Here is a 13979-nt window from a genome sequence, read left to right on the forward strand (position 1 = left end):
ACAAATTTACCACCTTAATACCACCAATTATATATTTTTAATCTTTTCCTCTGAAGACCCTACTTAAATCAGTATAAAGGTATACATCAGGTATAAATCCACAGAGAATGGAACAGGGAATATTCACAAACAAAAGATTCTAACACATTTTCTTTGAGATGACTGAGCTGTAGAACCCCAGGGATGCAGGCCTACCAAAGGATGGGGTGGAGAAGGCTCTGGAAACGGGAGGTTCACCGATGCAGAACAGCTGGATCCCCAGCCCTCTGCTCCACACCACACACATGTATCACTAGGAGCCAGCAGCTACTTCTCAGGAAGAAGACTGGCATGTGGAGATTCCCAGTGGAACAACCTAATAGCTCCCTTGGTTACCCTACAGAGAGGCCTGCTGATGGACAATGTTGTCTTACTCAAGTCTCTTCTTTCTCTCTTCTCTTCTCTTTTCTTTTTTTTTGACAGAGACTTGCTTTGTTACCCAGGCTGCTACGATCTTGGTTCACTGCAACCTCCACCTCCTGGGTTCAAGCAATTCTCCTACCTCAGCCTGCTGAGTATCTGAGATTACAGGTGTGCATCACCACGCCCAGCTAATTTTTGTATTTTTTTTTTTTTTTTTTTTTTTTAAGACAGGGTTTCACCATGTTGGCCAAGTTGGTTTCAAACTCCTGATCTCAGGTGATCCGCCCGCCTTGGCCTCCTAAAGTGCTAGGATTACAGGCGTGAGCCACTGCACCTGTCCTCAAGTCCTCACTTTCAATGTGCTTTCCCACCCAACATCCAGCACCTATGGCTCTTTTTGGGAGGGCTGCACTTGCTTCACCCTTTCATGTCAAGAGCCAGAAATACCTGAGAATTTATGTGCCCCCACCACAGACCCCCTCTCTTAACTGAAGACTGACAGGTATGGAGTATGAAACACCAGTCCCATAGATTCAGGCGGGGACAACCCTGAGGCTGACTTACACTCCAGAGCTCCCCCGCCCCACACAGGATCAGGCTGAAGTCACTCTCTGCAGTACGTTGTTTGAATGAGAGCATACCTTTACTTGACTTCTTCCCCTTCCCTTCCCAGTTTTTCCTGAGAGCATCTCCTTAATAGAGTAGCACACATACACACAAACCCTCTTCTTGGTGTCTGCATCTGAGGATTCTGACCTAAGACATCTGCAAACCACACCAACTTATACAGACCTTCTGGCCAGCTTCAGTGTCACAGTCCTACATATCAAAAGACAATCAAGAATAAGCAGACTGTGCTGAAAAACTCCAGCAGGGAAGGGAGTGATCAACATAAACAACAAGATGTAAACACTGTAATTTCCCAAGTGGGAGAAGCAGGAGATGTGATAGGAGAGGGAAAAATTAAACTCAGAAAGATTAAAAGATTCACTGTGCAGATATCATAATAAATGACACCTGAATCATCCACCTTCGTATGCACATTCTCTTCATCAAGGGGAGCCTCATTCCACATAAGAAGCTGCAGACAGGTGGATAATTGCCTACCCATCACCATGCAGTCCTCTCTAAGCCTGCCCTCCCTGCATCACCCCATCCCCTCTGCATCCATCCACTAAATGTAATTTTGAAAGCAGTCTTTGCACTGCCAGTAAGTACCATGTTGTGTTTCACAGGGAGCAGCTTAGACATAATAGCAAACAAAATCCTGAGTCTCTCATCCTCCACTCTTCCCCAAGCAGGTTTCAAATACCTCACATGACTTAAATGTATAATAATATGCACTTTTAACACTGGCTTAACATTCTATCTTCAGGACTAGACATCATCTACCATAGCAGTAACAATTTATGCCAAGTCAAAGGACACCTTATCATTTATTTTACATGTGTCATGAATCTCTCTTCCAGATTATGGAAAATTTATATATTTTGGCAGGCTAAAATACTTAAGCACTTAACTGAAAGCTGACTTAATTGTTCCTTTCCTTAACACATTTTAATAAGGAGTAGATACCATTAGTGATTTTGGTCCCAAGCTTCTAATATATTTATTTCTTCCCACCCCTTAACTACATACCCACGTGCACACACATATGCACAATCCTTACTATAGAGTAACATATTCAGCATAGACTATGTGGAATAACACACCCCTGCCATAATTCCAGCATCCAGTTTCTGTCCATTTTGAGAAGAAAAATGTTAATTTATATATTTTCTAATAATTCCACTTCCAAGTCTATACTTATTAAGAAGAAAAACAGGAGGTATGTTCAAGGCTTTGCTCTCAGATAGATGTGCATGATTCCTCAATACATGGTAAGGAAATACAAAGATAAAGTACATTCTATGAGGTCCTCTTTATTTATAGTCAAATGCATGGAGTTCTGGTCCCTATGTTAAATTCTGGGGGAAGCACATCACCAAGGGCTGCTGGTAGCTGAGGCATGAAACACTTCAGCCGGTTCAGAGTTCCCTATAGTGACAGGATACCCAAGGGAGCAAAGCTAAACATCTGGCCACTTTAGTTATCCTCTAACAAGCGCTTTTCATGCTGAAATGTTGGTTTTGTTTGTCTGTTTGCTTTTCCCCTCTGTCCTCCCTGACATTCTTTTCCTTTTATGGTTAATAGCAGAGGGGGGAAATACTTTAAGGCAAGAATCTCAAAGCCTTACATTTAATCACAAAATCTTAACTCAATCATTCCCAAAGGTTTACTAGAGAATAGGTGGAATTTCCTTTAAAGAGGAAAAAACAGGATACATACAAAAGCAACAGATTTTTAATCCTGATTTATTCAATAAATATTTCTTGGGCATATAGAATATACATGTGGGGGGCATACTATACATATGCTATTATCTTTCTCAGTGTTAAGGGAGATGAAAACATGAGTGTGTGGGTGGGTGCATATTTTGAAAGGACAAGAGAGATGGAAAAGATGAGCATGAGCTGCTGGAATCCAGAGTGGTAGAAAGCACTGTGAGAGTTTAGATCAGGGGTCAGCAAACTGAGGTCCGTGGGACAAATCCATCCCACTGCCTGTTTTTGTACTGCCTGGGAGCTGAGAATGGTTTTTATGTTTTTAGATGATTGAAAAATAATTAAACAAGAAATCAACATTTTGTGAAGCAAAAATGATGTGAAATTTGAATTTCAGCATCCATAAACAAACTCTGATTGAAATACAGTCACACTAATTGGTTTACATATTGTCTACAGTTGCTTTTGCACTACAAGGGCAGAGTGGAGAAATTGTGGCAGAGACCAAATGGCCCACAAAACCTATTTACTACCTAGCCCTAGACAGAGAAAGTTTGTCAACTTCTGGTTTAGAGGAAAGAGACACTAGCGATTAGAATTAGGTAGGGAATCACTTCCATTCAATGTCATGACGAAGGAAGTGAGACATCTACCTTACTTTTCTGTAGCCTTTCATATTTCATTTGTCCCCAGTGACCCTGTACAGGAACAGACGGGAAGGGAAGGTTTCATCATTCTCCCTTTTGTAGCTGGAGAAGCTGAGGCTCAGACCAACCTGGAGACTTGTTCACTGTTGATGGCTAATTATGGCAGCACTTTATTCCAACTCGTTCTGAGTCCTTGCCACCCCACAGGGCCAAGAATGGAGAGATGTCAGTGCAACAGTGCTACGGTTTGAATGTGGTTCATCCCCACCAAGATTCATGTTGAAATTTAATCCCCAATGTAGCAATATAGGGAGGTGCATGGGTCATGGGGGGTGAATCGCTCATGAATAGATTAATGTCCTCCTGCAGTGATGAGTGAGTTCTCACTCTTACAAGAATGGAATTGTTCCCTAGACAGCAGATTGTTAAAAAGAATCTGGCTTCCTTGGTTTTTCTCTCTTGTTTCCTCTTTCACCATGTTATCTCTTTGCACACACTTGCTCTCTTTCCACTTTCCACTATGAGTGGAAGCAGCATGAGGCCCTCACCAGATGTAGCTGCCTGGTCTTAAAACTTTCCAGCCACCAGAATTGTGAGCCAAATAAACTTCTTTTCTTTGTAAGTTACCCAGCCTCAGGTACTCTGTTATAGCAACACTGAATGGACTAAGACAAACAGTAACACACACACACACACACACACACACACACACACACACACACACATACCCCAAGTAGGATGAAGGCATCATAAACAAGAGTCAAGATGGTGCAGTGGGGATGGGAAGGTACTGCTGGGTCCAGAGGACAGAAAAGACTCCAGGACCAGCAACTGTCTGGGGCCCACTCCTATGCCTAGACCTGAGGCAAACCCCCTTCGTCCTGTCTTGTAGCCACTGAGGAACCTCTGGGAGTCTCAAACTCCTATCTGCAATATAAGTTCTCTCTTGATGTGGTTATGAAGAGTAAATTAGGTCATTATGAGAAGTAAATGAGTTAGTTGTGTACAGTACTTAGCACAATGCCTGACACTTTCTAACTTGTTTTTAGTCTCTAGATGGGGAATCTGCTGAGCTTTTAAAAAAGGAATTTATGTGTACTTTAGAAAACTAGACTGCCATAAAGAATATAATCATACCTGAACATAAGATTAGGTTAGGCTTTCATATGACCTAACACTATGGAAGCATTTCATCTGTAGAACAAATTCTAGCTCCTTTAGGACAGAACTCTTCCACAGCTCAGGGAAAAACGATTCTTATATATTCAAGTTATTTGGAAGGGAAGTGGGCGTAGAAACTATTTTCACATCTGGGAAGAAATATATTAGGTTAAAATTTAGAATTAAGTAATTAACTAAACATCCAGAACTCTAGAAGCTAAGAGACAGCAGCTAGGAAGAAAGGCAGGAAGAGAGAAGGACAGGAAAGAACCGTGAGGAACCAGCTCAGCAAGGATGTTGTGGCTCAGTGACTTGACATGGTCCCCACAGCCCACAGATCTAAGAACCAATCTATTCTTCCTACTCCACTTTCCCTTTTCCACACTAATATAATTTCTTCTTTTGGAAATAAAATGTCTACTCAAAAATAAAGTTTCTCTCTGTGATTACTGCATCATATGTCCGTACCACCAAATATGCAAATATGCTAACAATTCAAAAAAAGGAAAAAACAACTTTTGACATAAAATTATTTCATACTATAAGAAAATAAGCACTTTTCTGATAAATGTAATGCAATAGAGCAGTGTTTTCTAAACTGCATATTAGGGTTCACTAACGCAGAGATTAGTTCAGTGGGTTGGCAAACATACAGAACAGAAGAGAATAGAATAGAAAGTATCAGAGTGGATTACACATAATAAAGGACAAGTATTGCTGAGTGACACTTGTTTCAGCAATGTGTGTGTGTGTTTACACACATTCATCTATGTTGCTAGCCTATCATCTAAATTGTATTCTTACCAGGAATCATGGCCAAAAATGTGTAAAAGCCACTGTAATAGAATGTTACCCACTTTAGTAAAGTCCAGTATAAAAGTCCAAATTCACTGAATAGCCAATTTAGGGGATATTCTTGTTAAGTGGAATTTCCTTAAATGACTCTAAGCTCCTCCTTTGCTTTTAAAATATGCTACAATTTACAAGAAAAAGGAATTTATGGATATCTTGTCAATTATACTTCTTCTTTAAAATAGTGTGCCTGTTAATAAATACAGAATTGATCTTGAAATACAAAATTTATCAACAGTCAGAAACATAATGATTATATTATTTGGAATGGTGACCAATTAATTCCTTTAGGAGATAAATCATTGCTGTATTTGCTGTATTTTTCACACTGATTGTATACTAAGTAATCCACATGGAACAGGAGAGGAGGTTGAAAAGGAAACTTAGTGGGCAGGGATTGGCTTTGCCACCATACCTTGACAACCTCCTGTGATTACTTTACATATGCAAAAAGATGAGATTCTGTCCTCCAAAAAGTGTATTTCAGAAAACAGAAAGTTGCCTTATGTATAAATGCTTACAAAGTCTCCCATATTGTGGGGTATTCTCTTAATTACCTTCTTCTGAATGCCGAAAACCCTGTTACCTCCAAGATAACAGAAACTGAAAGTCATGTAATTCAGTAATAGCTGGATGTGATGGCAACTGATTTTAAAGAGAGAAACCATGTCAAAAACATATTACCTGGTAAGACTGCAGATTTCATGCAAAGGAGGTGTGTGTTTCAGAGGTTTCTTAAGAACTATTTGGAGAAGATAGCCGGAAATAAACTCAATCAACACAAGATAGGGATATTTCTGAAGGCTATGCGATTGAAATAAGATAAATGACTGAATGAATAAAGAGTAAAGGAGACCATGATTTTAACACCAATTTAAGTAAATATTCCTGGGGAGGAGCTTTACAATTGCTTGTTTTGAATGTCTTTATACAAGACATATAGAAGTGCTGGGTTGCAGAGATCATAAATATACTCCTATAGGAAGAAAAGATAAAATAAACGTTCTTACGTTAAATGAATGAACACACAAGGTTTGGAGTAAAGTTTGTGGTAGTAGCATCATAACAGAAACTCAAGAAGTACTATATCTCAAAAAAGTTAGATAGAAATGAACATGACAAAAGTGACCTAATCATGACAAAGACTCTAAAGTCAAAAAAGTTTGTGAAGTATTTGAAAAAATGATTTCATAAAATGTGAGAATGGAAGGATGTCATATTTCTAAATTATTCATTTTATATAATGTGATTTTAATTATATGAAAGTAAACTTAATAACTTAAGCATAAGTAAATACTTCACTCTGCCTATATTCCTAGAATATGCCTATTCAAGTTGACATGAAGCCTCCTTAAAAACGCTCTGGTTGGAAAATTGAGGGCCACCCTATAACAGAGGGTACCTTGCACATGAACATATATGGTACTCTGCATCTCAGATAACTGAGGGTGGCCAATAGTTGGCTTGTGAGTGAACAGAACTGCAGGCAGTTGTCGCAGTACATTAAAAATCCTTAAATTAAAATAACTGCCATCAAACCAATTATTATCTGTTAAAAATTCTTTATGATACCTCTCTGCTGTGTCAAACAGGGGTCCCATGTCCACTTCTGAGTTCAGCTACAGCTATATCGACAGTCTTCACATACACTGACAGTTTCCCACTTCCACCTGGCTCTGCCTCTCTGCTTCTCTGCTCAAGGGCTTTCTTTGGTGTCCCTGGAGCTTGCTCAGGCTAATATTAGCAGCCCTAAAGTACTGAAGATTTAATATCTCTAGGGAAATGGTGGATAAATACCCCAGTTTCTCCACTGCTTGGTGGACAATCCTAATGTGCAGTCTACATGATGCCAGCAGAGCCAAGCCGCAGCTGCCCACAGTGGTAACCTGCTCATTAATTCACCTCTTAATGGGCTTTCTTCCCTCTCCTGTCTCATTTTCTCCATCCTCTCACTTGTGCTTCTTGAGGTTGTCTCTCAAATAAACTACTGCGAACTCAAGTCCTCATTTCAGGGTCTGCATGCATAAACTGCTTTAGCATCATGTGGCAATTCTGTGTCCTCTGAAAAACAGCTACCTATCTGCAGAAATCAAGGTAAACGAGCTTTACCCTCATTCTTTACACCTGAGTTACTTAAATCTTTGGAAATTTCTCATCAATTCCTCTCTGTATTTGATAATCCCTTACTAATGCAGAGAGTCATTTTGTGTTATAGAGTATACCCAGATGAACAAAACAAAGTTCTAGCCTCAAGGACCTTACACTTGAGAATGGAACACGAAACAAGGAGGAAGAAAAGAAAGCAATATTTAAAGAAGACTCAGACCACAGAAGAGACGTAAGTTCCAAGGAGCAGAACTACTTCCAGCTGACTAGTATTTCATCGCTACCCAGACAGAATCACGCTTTGTTTTTTGACGTGATTTCGGCTCACTGCAACCTCCGCCTCCTGTGTTCAAGCAATTCTCCTGCCTCAGCCTCCCAAATAGCTGGGACTACAGGCATGCGCCACCATGCCTGGTTAATTCTTGTATTTTTAGTAGAGACAGGGTTTCACCATGTTGGCCAGGCTGGTCTCAAACTCCTGACCTCAAGTGATCTGCCTGTCTCAGCCTCCCACAGTGCTGGGATTACAGGGATGATTGTTTTCTAACTTAAATATATTTGATTGAGGACATTCATCTTTTTATAAACCCAACACTGATTCATAAGTCAGCCCAAATACAGTAGATGGTAATACAGCCTTATGGGCAACCAATTCAAAATGAAAGGCAAAGCATTTTATTGTGAATTCCCTAAATGACTGCTCCATCTATCAGGAGTGATACCATGTCCGGGTAAACTGAGGAAACCAATAAGGTTTCCCTGCTGTCCCTTGAGGATGCCAAACATGTTCCTATCCAGTCTTTTCATTTTTGATATCCTCTCTGCCTAGAAGGCCCTTCCCCAAATATCTTCAGGGCTTACTACTTCACATCTTTAAGCTCTTCTGCTTAAGGTTTTTCCTGACCATCCTATATAAAATAACATCACCCCCTACCCACTACTGTCAGTCTATTGCTCTCTCTGTTTTATTCTTCATCACAGCACTTACCACCTGGCATATTACGTAATTGCTTATTTACTTATTTTTAACCTCCTTCCACTAAAAGCTCTGTAATATTAAGGACATGTCCCCCCCTCCTCTATATTCCTTGCACCTAGAATAGTTTCTGGCCCAGAGAAAGTGTTCAATGAGAATATGTTGAAGGAATGAATGCATTTCATCATTAAAACCTCAAAACCCACCACTCATTACAGTTGAAGTTCCATAAACTCACCTGGAATCATGACATAATCCCATAACTCAAGGATCTAAAGGGGTCACAATTATTTTGTGAAAAATGTGGAGTTTTTTAAAATAAAGCTTCAATGTACATATCAGGTATGAATAAATAGTTTTAATTCTATCATAAACTTGTACAGGCCACAAAATGCAACTCATTCAATGTCCATTGTATAAGAATGAAATCCTGAAATTTAACATTTTAGATAGTGTAGCTAGCTTACTTAAAAAAAAGTTTATTCATGTATTCATGTGACATATGTATATTGAATGCATATGATGGGTATGGTGTTGGGTGAGGTGCTATATTTGATTTTTCTTTTGAAAACTGACTTTACATGTAAAGTAAAATCATATTCTACCATTATAGATAGAAAAAGCTCATCCTTTAAAAAACAACTTACATTTTCCCCCATCGTTTTACTATAAACTTCTTAAAATTTAGCTCAGATCTCTGAGAGAGAATATTTACAGGAAATACAAGTGGAGTCTTTTATTCAGATAATTTTAAAGGTAAACATTCTACTCTTTTTTACTGCATTTAAGGGAATGAAGAACCACAAATGCTCACTATACAAAAATTACTTAAGTAGTTGTCAAACTCCAGTTATATAGCATTAACTGGTTTCACTACAAATTCATGCTTTTCAAACACATGAGGTCCTCATGGTTGAGTAATGATCTTTTATTCACTCCTAATTGACTCACTGCTCTGTTTCCACAATGCCCACAAGTCTTTGTCATTCTACTCCTGGCTTCAACCTGCCCATCTCTCTTTTGACTTTACTTAAAAGACTGTGGCCAAATTCCTTTCTTTTCACCTCGAAATTCCTATGCTTCTGTCTCAAAAGAATCCTTCCTTTGCTTTCATCTAGTATCCTCCCATCTTCTTGAAGACTTAATTCCCTCAACTGAGCCTCTCCCTTACATTTTCAATCTCTTTTTTCCTCAATGGATTGTACTCCTCAGCTTATAAAGCGGGCTCAAGTTTTCCTAAACTAAAAATACCACTTTCCCTCTACTACACCATTGTTTTGATATATCATACTCTCTCTCCTTCTCCTTTACCTCCCAACTTATTGAAAATGAAGTCTGTTCTCACTGTTTCCATTTCCCTTCCCCCACCCTTCCCTTCAACCCTTGCCCCTGGCTGCCACTTCCACCTACCACAAAGACAATCAAGGAAAGCCAAGAGTCAAATCCAATGGCTTTGCCTTGGTTGCACCATCACCCATGGGGTGTGCTGTGTGAGTGACAGGGGCTCTCCTCACCCCTGCCAGCTTCCATGACACTGTACCACTCTACTTCCATCATTTTTCTCCAACTGCCCTTGTTTAACATGGTCCCTGTCCTCTTCTTTCTCTTTCCCCTCCAACACACAGACATCCCTTAAGGATCCTATCTTTGCCTTTGCTGCTTCTTTCTTCATTTTCTTTATCAGTGATTCCTGGGATATCAAAATCGCTCCTAAGTAGATGACTTACAAATCTCTTTGTAGCTCCAACCTCCCTCTGTATTCTAGTCCCTTAACTTGGATAAGCCTGTCATGCTCAAAAAGAAATTTCTCTCCTCTTCCTTATCCTCTGTTATATCTTCTTTCTGAAAATGACCCAACTGCTCTCTCAGCTAAGCCTGACAATGATCTTTGGCCTCCCTTTTCCCTCCCACTCTCCAGTGACTGTTCAGGCTCCTCAGATAATTCTTGCACACCACCTCTTAGGTGTGTTCCCTTCTTCCCTCCCACTGCCTCTTTCTATCTTTCCCCTACTTTGACAATAGGGTCTATCTGGTCTCCCTCCTGCCAGTCTTTTCCCATGTCATTCCATCCAACATAATACTACAAAATTATTGCCCCAAAGCACAGTTCTGATACTGTCAATCTTTCTCCTCACAAATCTTCTATAGCTCCCCAGTCCTTACTGAACAAAATCCACACTCCTTAGCTTGGCATACAAGTTGCTCCACCACCTTGAACAAACCTCTCTTTCTTGCTTTATCCCTCATTACATCTCTTGGCATTCCTAGTGCTGCAGGCAAAGCACACCATTTTTTTGTTCCCTATGTAGGCATACATCTTCCACTGCCAGGCCTGTGCTACGCTGTTCCTCCCCCAAGCATGCCCTTCCTTCTCTGCCAACCCAAATGCCACCTTAATCACAGCTCAAATGCTATATCCCATGTAACCTTCCCTGATTCTTCCATCAGAAGTCATTTTGTACCCTGTGAATTCCCACAGCCCTGCAGGAATACTGCTTTTTCAGCACTTAATCATTTTTTCACTATTTTTACAGTTAGTAACACATATTCCTCTTTTCTCCTTCTAGACCAAGATTCACCTCTGGGCAGGATCTAAGACTTAGCATTCTTTGAATCTCCAACCCTTCTCAACATTCCCTGTCCCCTATACCCCTAGGTACAGTGGGTCTGAGACACAGGAGGCAAGATGTTTGCAAATTAACTATTGTAACCCAGAGAGTTAACTTCAGATTTCATTGCTTGAAATTCTCTCAGTTTTAGCAACAATTACTTCTTCTTTGTAGGCTAAAAGTCCTGTCTCCCCAAGGTACTACATACAGTTAATTCCTTTTGGACCCAGAGGTCATTTTCAAATATCTCTTACTCCTAAGTCTTCTGAAACAAACAAACAATAACAACAACCAAAATGAAAACAAAAAACAAAACAAAAAACAAAAAAAAACCCTTAAGAGACTCAATAATGGTAGAGAAAAGCACTGATGCTATTTTAAGTGAAGGAAAGGCATCCATGCACAAAAAAATGGCTTGCTGCAGGCCACAGCAAAAGGTACAACCATTTACCAGAGCTGTCTCATGAACCTTATACCAGTCCAATCTTTAGAAAAGCCAGATATTGCATTTTTAAAACTATCAACCTGGGCAACGTAGTGAGACTCTATCTCTGAAAAAAATAAACAAATATCTGGGTGTGGTGCCATGTGCCTATTGTCCCAGTTATTCAGGAGGCTGAGGCAGGAGGATTGCTTGAGCCAGGAGTTTGAGGCTGCAGTGAGCTATGATCACACTACTGCACTCCAGCCTGGGTGACAGAGGAAGACCCTGTCTCAAAAAGATAAATAAAAATAAAAATGATCACGTTTATGTTAGAAAAGAAATCACTGATTCCTGAGTCATCGATTATGCTGCTGTGTAATTTCTCTTTCTCTAAACAGTGTATTTACCTGGTAATTCCTCATATTATTAAACTTTCTTGTAAGACATTTACATCCCTGGTCTTACTTGCAAATATAAAAGATGATGACTTTTTTTTTTTAAAAACCAAAACCTCTTAGAATGGCTTTTAAATTCCATAAGTACTTTCCTCAGAAAGGGATTTGGCATAACAAATAAGAGAGTAAAGAACTAAGATTCAAAATTCATTTTTACAAATCTATCCTTAAATCTTGGATGAGAGCCAACAACCAACCTCATATTAAAATCTTAGAAGGCTTGACTTGAAGAACATGGGGAAATTTACTTTACATTGACAGCTTCGAGAACACCTAGTCTATACATCATTAAATAAGATATATGGGAAGAAAAAAAGCATATGTGGATAGCCCTAGTTTTATTATTTTCAATGAAACAACGATATCGTGCAACCTTTGCCCATAAAAGAATGCAAAACAAAAATTTTAAAAAAGAAAAAGAAACCTCTGGTGCCAACATGTTGTATATTTACTTGTGTAGCCATGACTGCTATGGGCTTTTTGAAGAGAACCGGGCAGCCAGTGTGGATTCCGACAGCAATGCAGTAGAATTTAAGGTGTTATGACTGACATATGTCCTAAACAGGTTAAGCTAGACATACAACATTTTAATACAGAAGTGTCGAGATACTCATTCCTGTGAATACCGCAGGAGAAATACGGGCGAGGAGGAATCACACTGCCCTGGATACACATGAATATGCCATCTCCCTGCCTATCTCTACCCAACCCTACACACACCTACCTTTACCACGCAGAGACAATTAAACAGCCATAGACTCGATACATTTCTGTGTCCTTGTTCCCACTGGGTGAGTTATTGCCAGCCTGACATTTTTCCAAATTCCCTACTAGTGGGCTATATCAGGTAGGAAAGCAGGGACTTTACTGACCTGGGACCCCATCACTGTGGGTCTTGGGAGATTTCAGTTTCCAAATGATACACGGCACCACCTAGCTATTGTGACAGCTGGGAGAGTGGATGTCACCAGCAGTAGAAATAAAGTATCCTGTTTCCTGAGGAAAACGCCCTGGCTGTGCGACGCTGACCAGGTGGGCACCAAACACTTCTCCGTGTGATATTTTTCTTCTTTTTTAAAGACTGCCCCCCGCCCCGCCGCATCTCTCTATACGTACACACCTCCAGAGTTCATTCTAAAAGAACCAATACGAAGACCATCCATCCTCTAGCCATAAGGTTTTCAGTGCTTAAATGTGGAAGGAGAAGGTCTAGCTAGCATTGAAAGTTGTGGGGACAGGAAAAGGAATCTGATCATTCAACACTATTCTCCTTCAGGTCAGACAAGAGAAAAACAATAGAAACTGCGGAGTCAGGGAGTACAAGACCCTTATGGAACAGGTGCTAAGCAGAGAAGTAGTATCAGAGGATGGAAGCCCCCTTCAAAACCGGGTACACCAGCAAGCCCAGAATGCGTAACGGTTATCCTATTTCCCTGCCATGTGCCTCAAAGCAACATGCTCACTTCCACATCCCCATGTCATGAGGCCAGAGGAAGGGGAAGCGAGAATCCCTACACTGGGCAATCCACACGCAGGAGCAGAACAGAGACTGTGCTCAGAGTTGCAGGGTCAAAATAACAAACACTGTCCCACAGTCTTAGCCGGTGACATCAAGTCAGGGCAGCGGCAGATCTCTGGGTTTGGGGCGCTGTTTGGGGAACGTGGATGCAACCAAACGCGTACACACACATACACAGAATTTTACAAACCCGCCCCTACCCCACTGCCTCCCTCCACACTTCACACACCAAGTGCATCCTGCCCACCTCACCGTTTCCATCATCACATTCTTTCTCCAGGAGAGTCAGCCGAGAGATGAGGGATCCTAGCGGGGATTCCTGGAAATGTCACCCCCCAACACCTCCGTCCGCCACCCCCATCCCCTCTGCTATACCTTTTACACACACACTCTCACACACTCACTCCTGCCATGACTGTCATCAGGCCCGCCTGCTGCGCCCGAAGCCTGGCATCTGAGCGGGCACCGGACCCCAGCCGTCTCGCCCGCAACGCCGCCTTACCC

General features: G+C 40.7%; 1 protein-coding gene across 1 annotated transcript in view; it reads right to left on the reverse strand.

Annotated features, from left to right (window-relative positions):
• Positions 1 to 13979, reverse strand: part of APBA1 (amyloid beta (A4) precursor protein-binding, family A, member 1) — a 230839-nt gene that overhangs the window by 215761 nt on the left and 1099 nt on the right. The window lies entirely within an intron of this gene.

The sequence above is a fragment of the Mandrillus leucophaeus genome, unplaced genomic scaffold (assembly GCF_000951045.1).
Source record: "Mandrillus leucophaeus isolate KB7577 unplaced genomic scaffold, Mleu.le_1.0 Scaffold93, whole genome shotgun sequence".
NCBI lineage: Eukaryota > Metazoa > Chordata > Mammalia > Primates > Cercopithecidae > Mandrillus > Mandrillus leucophaeus.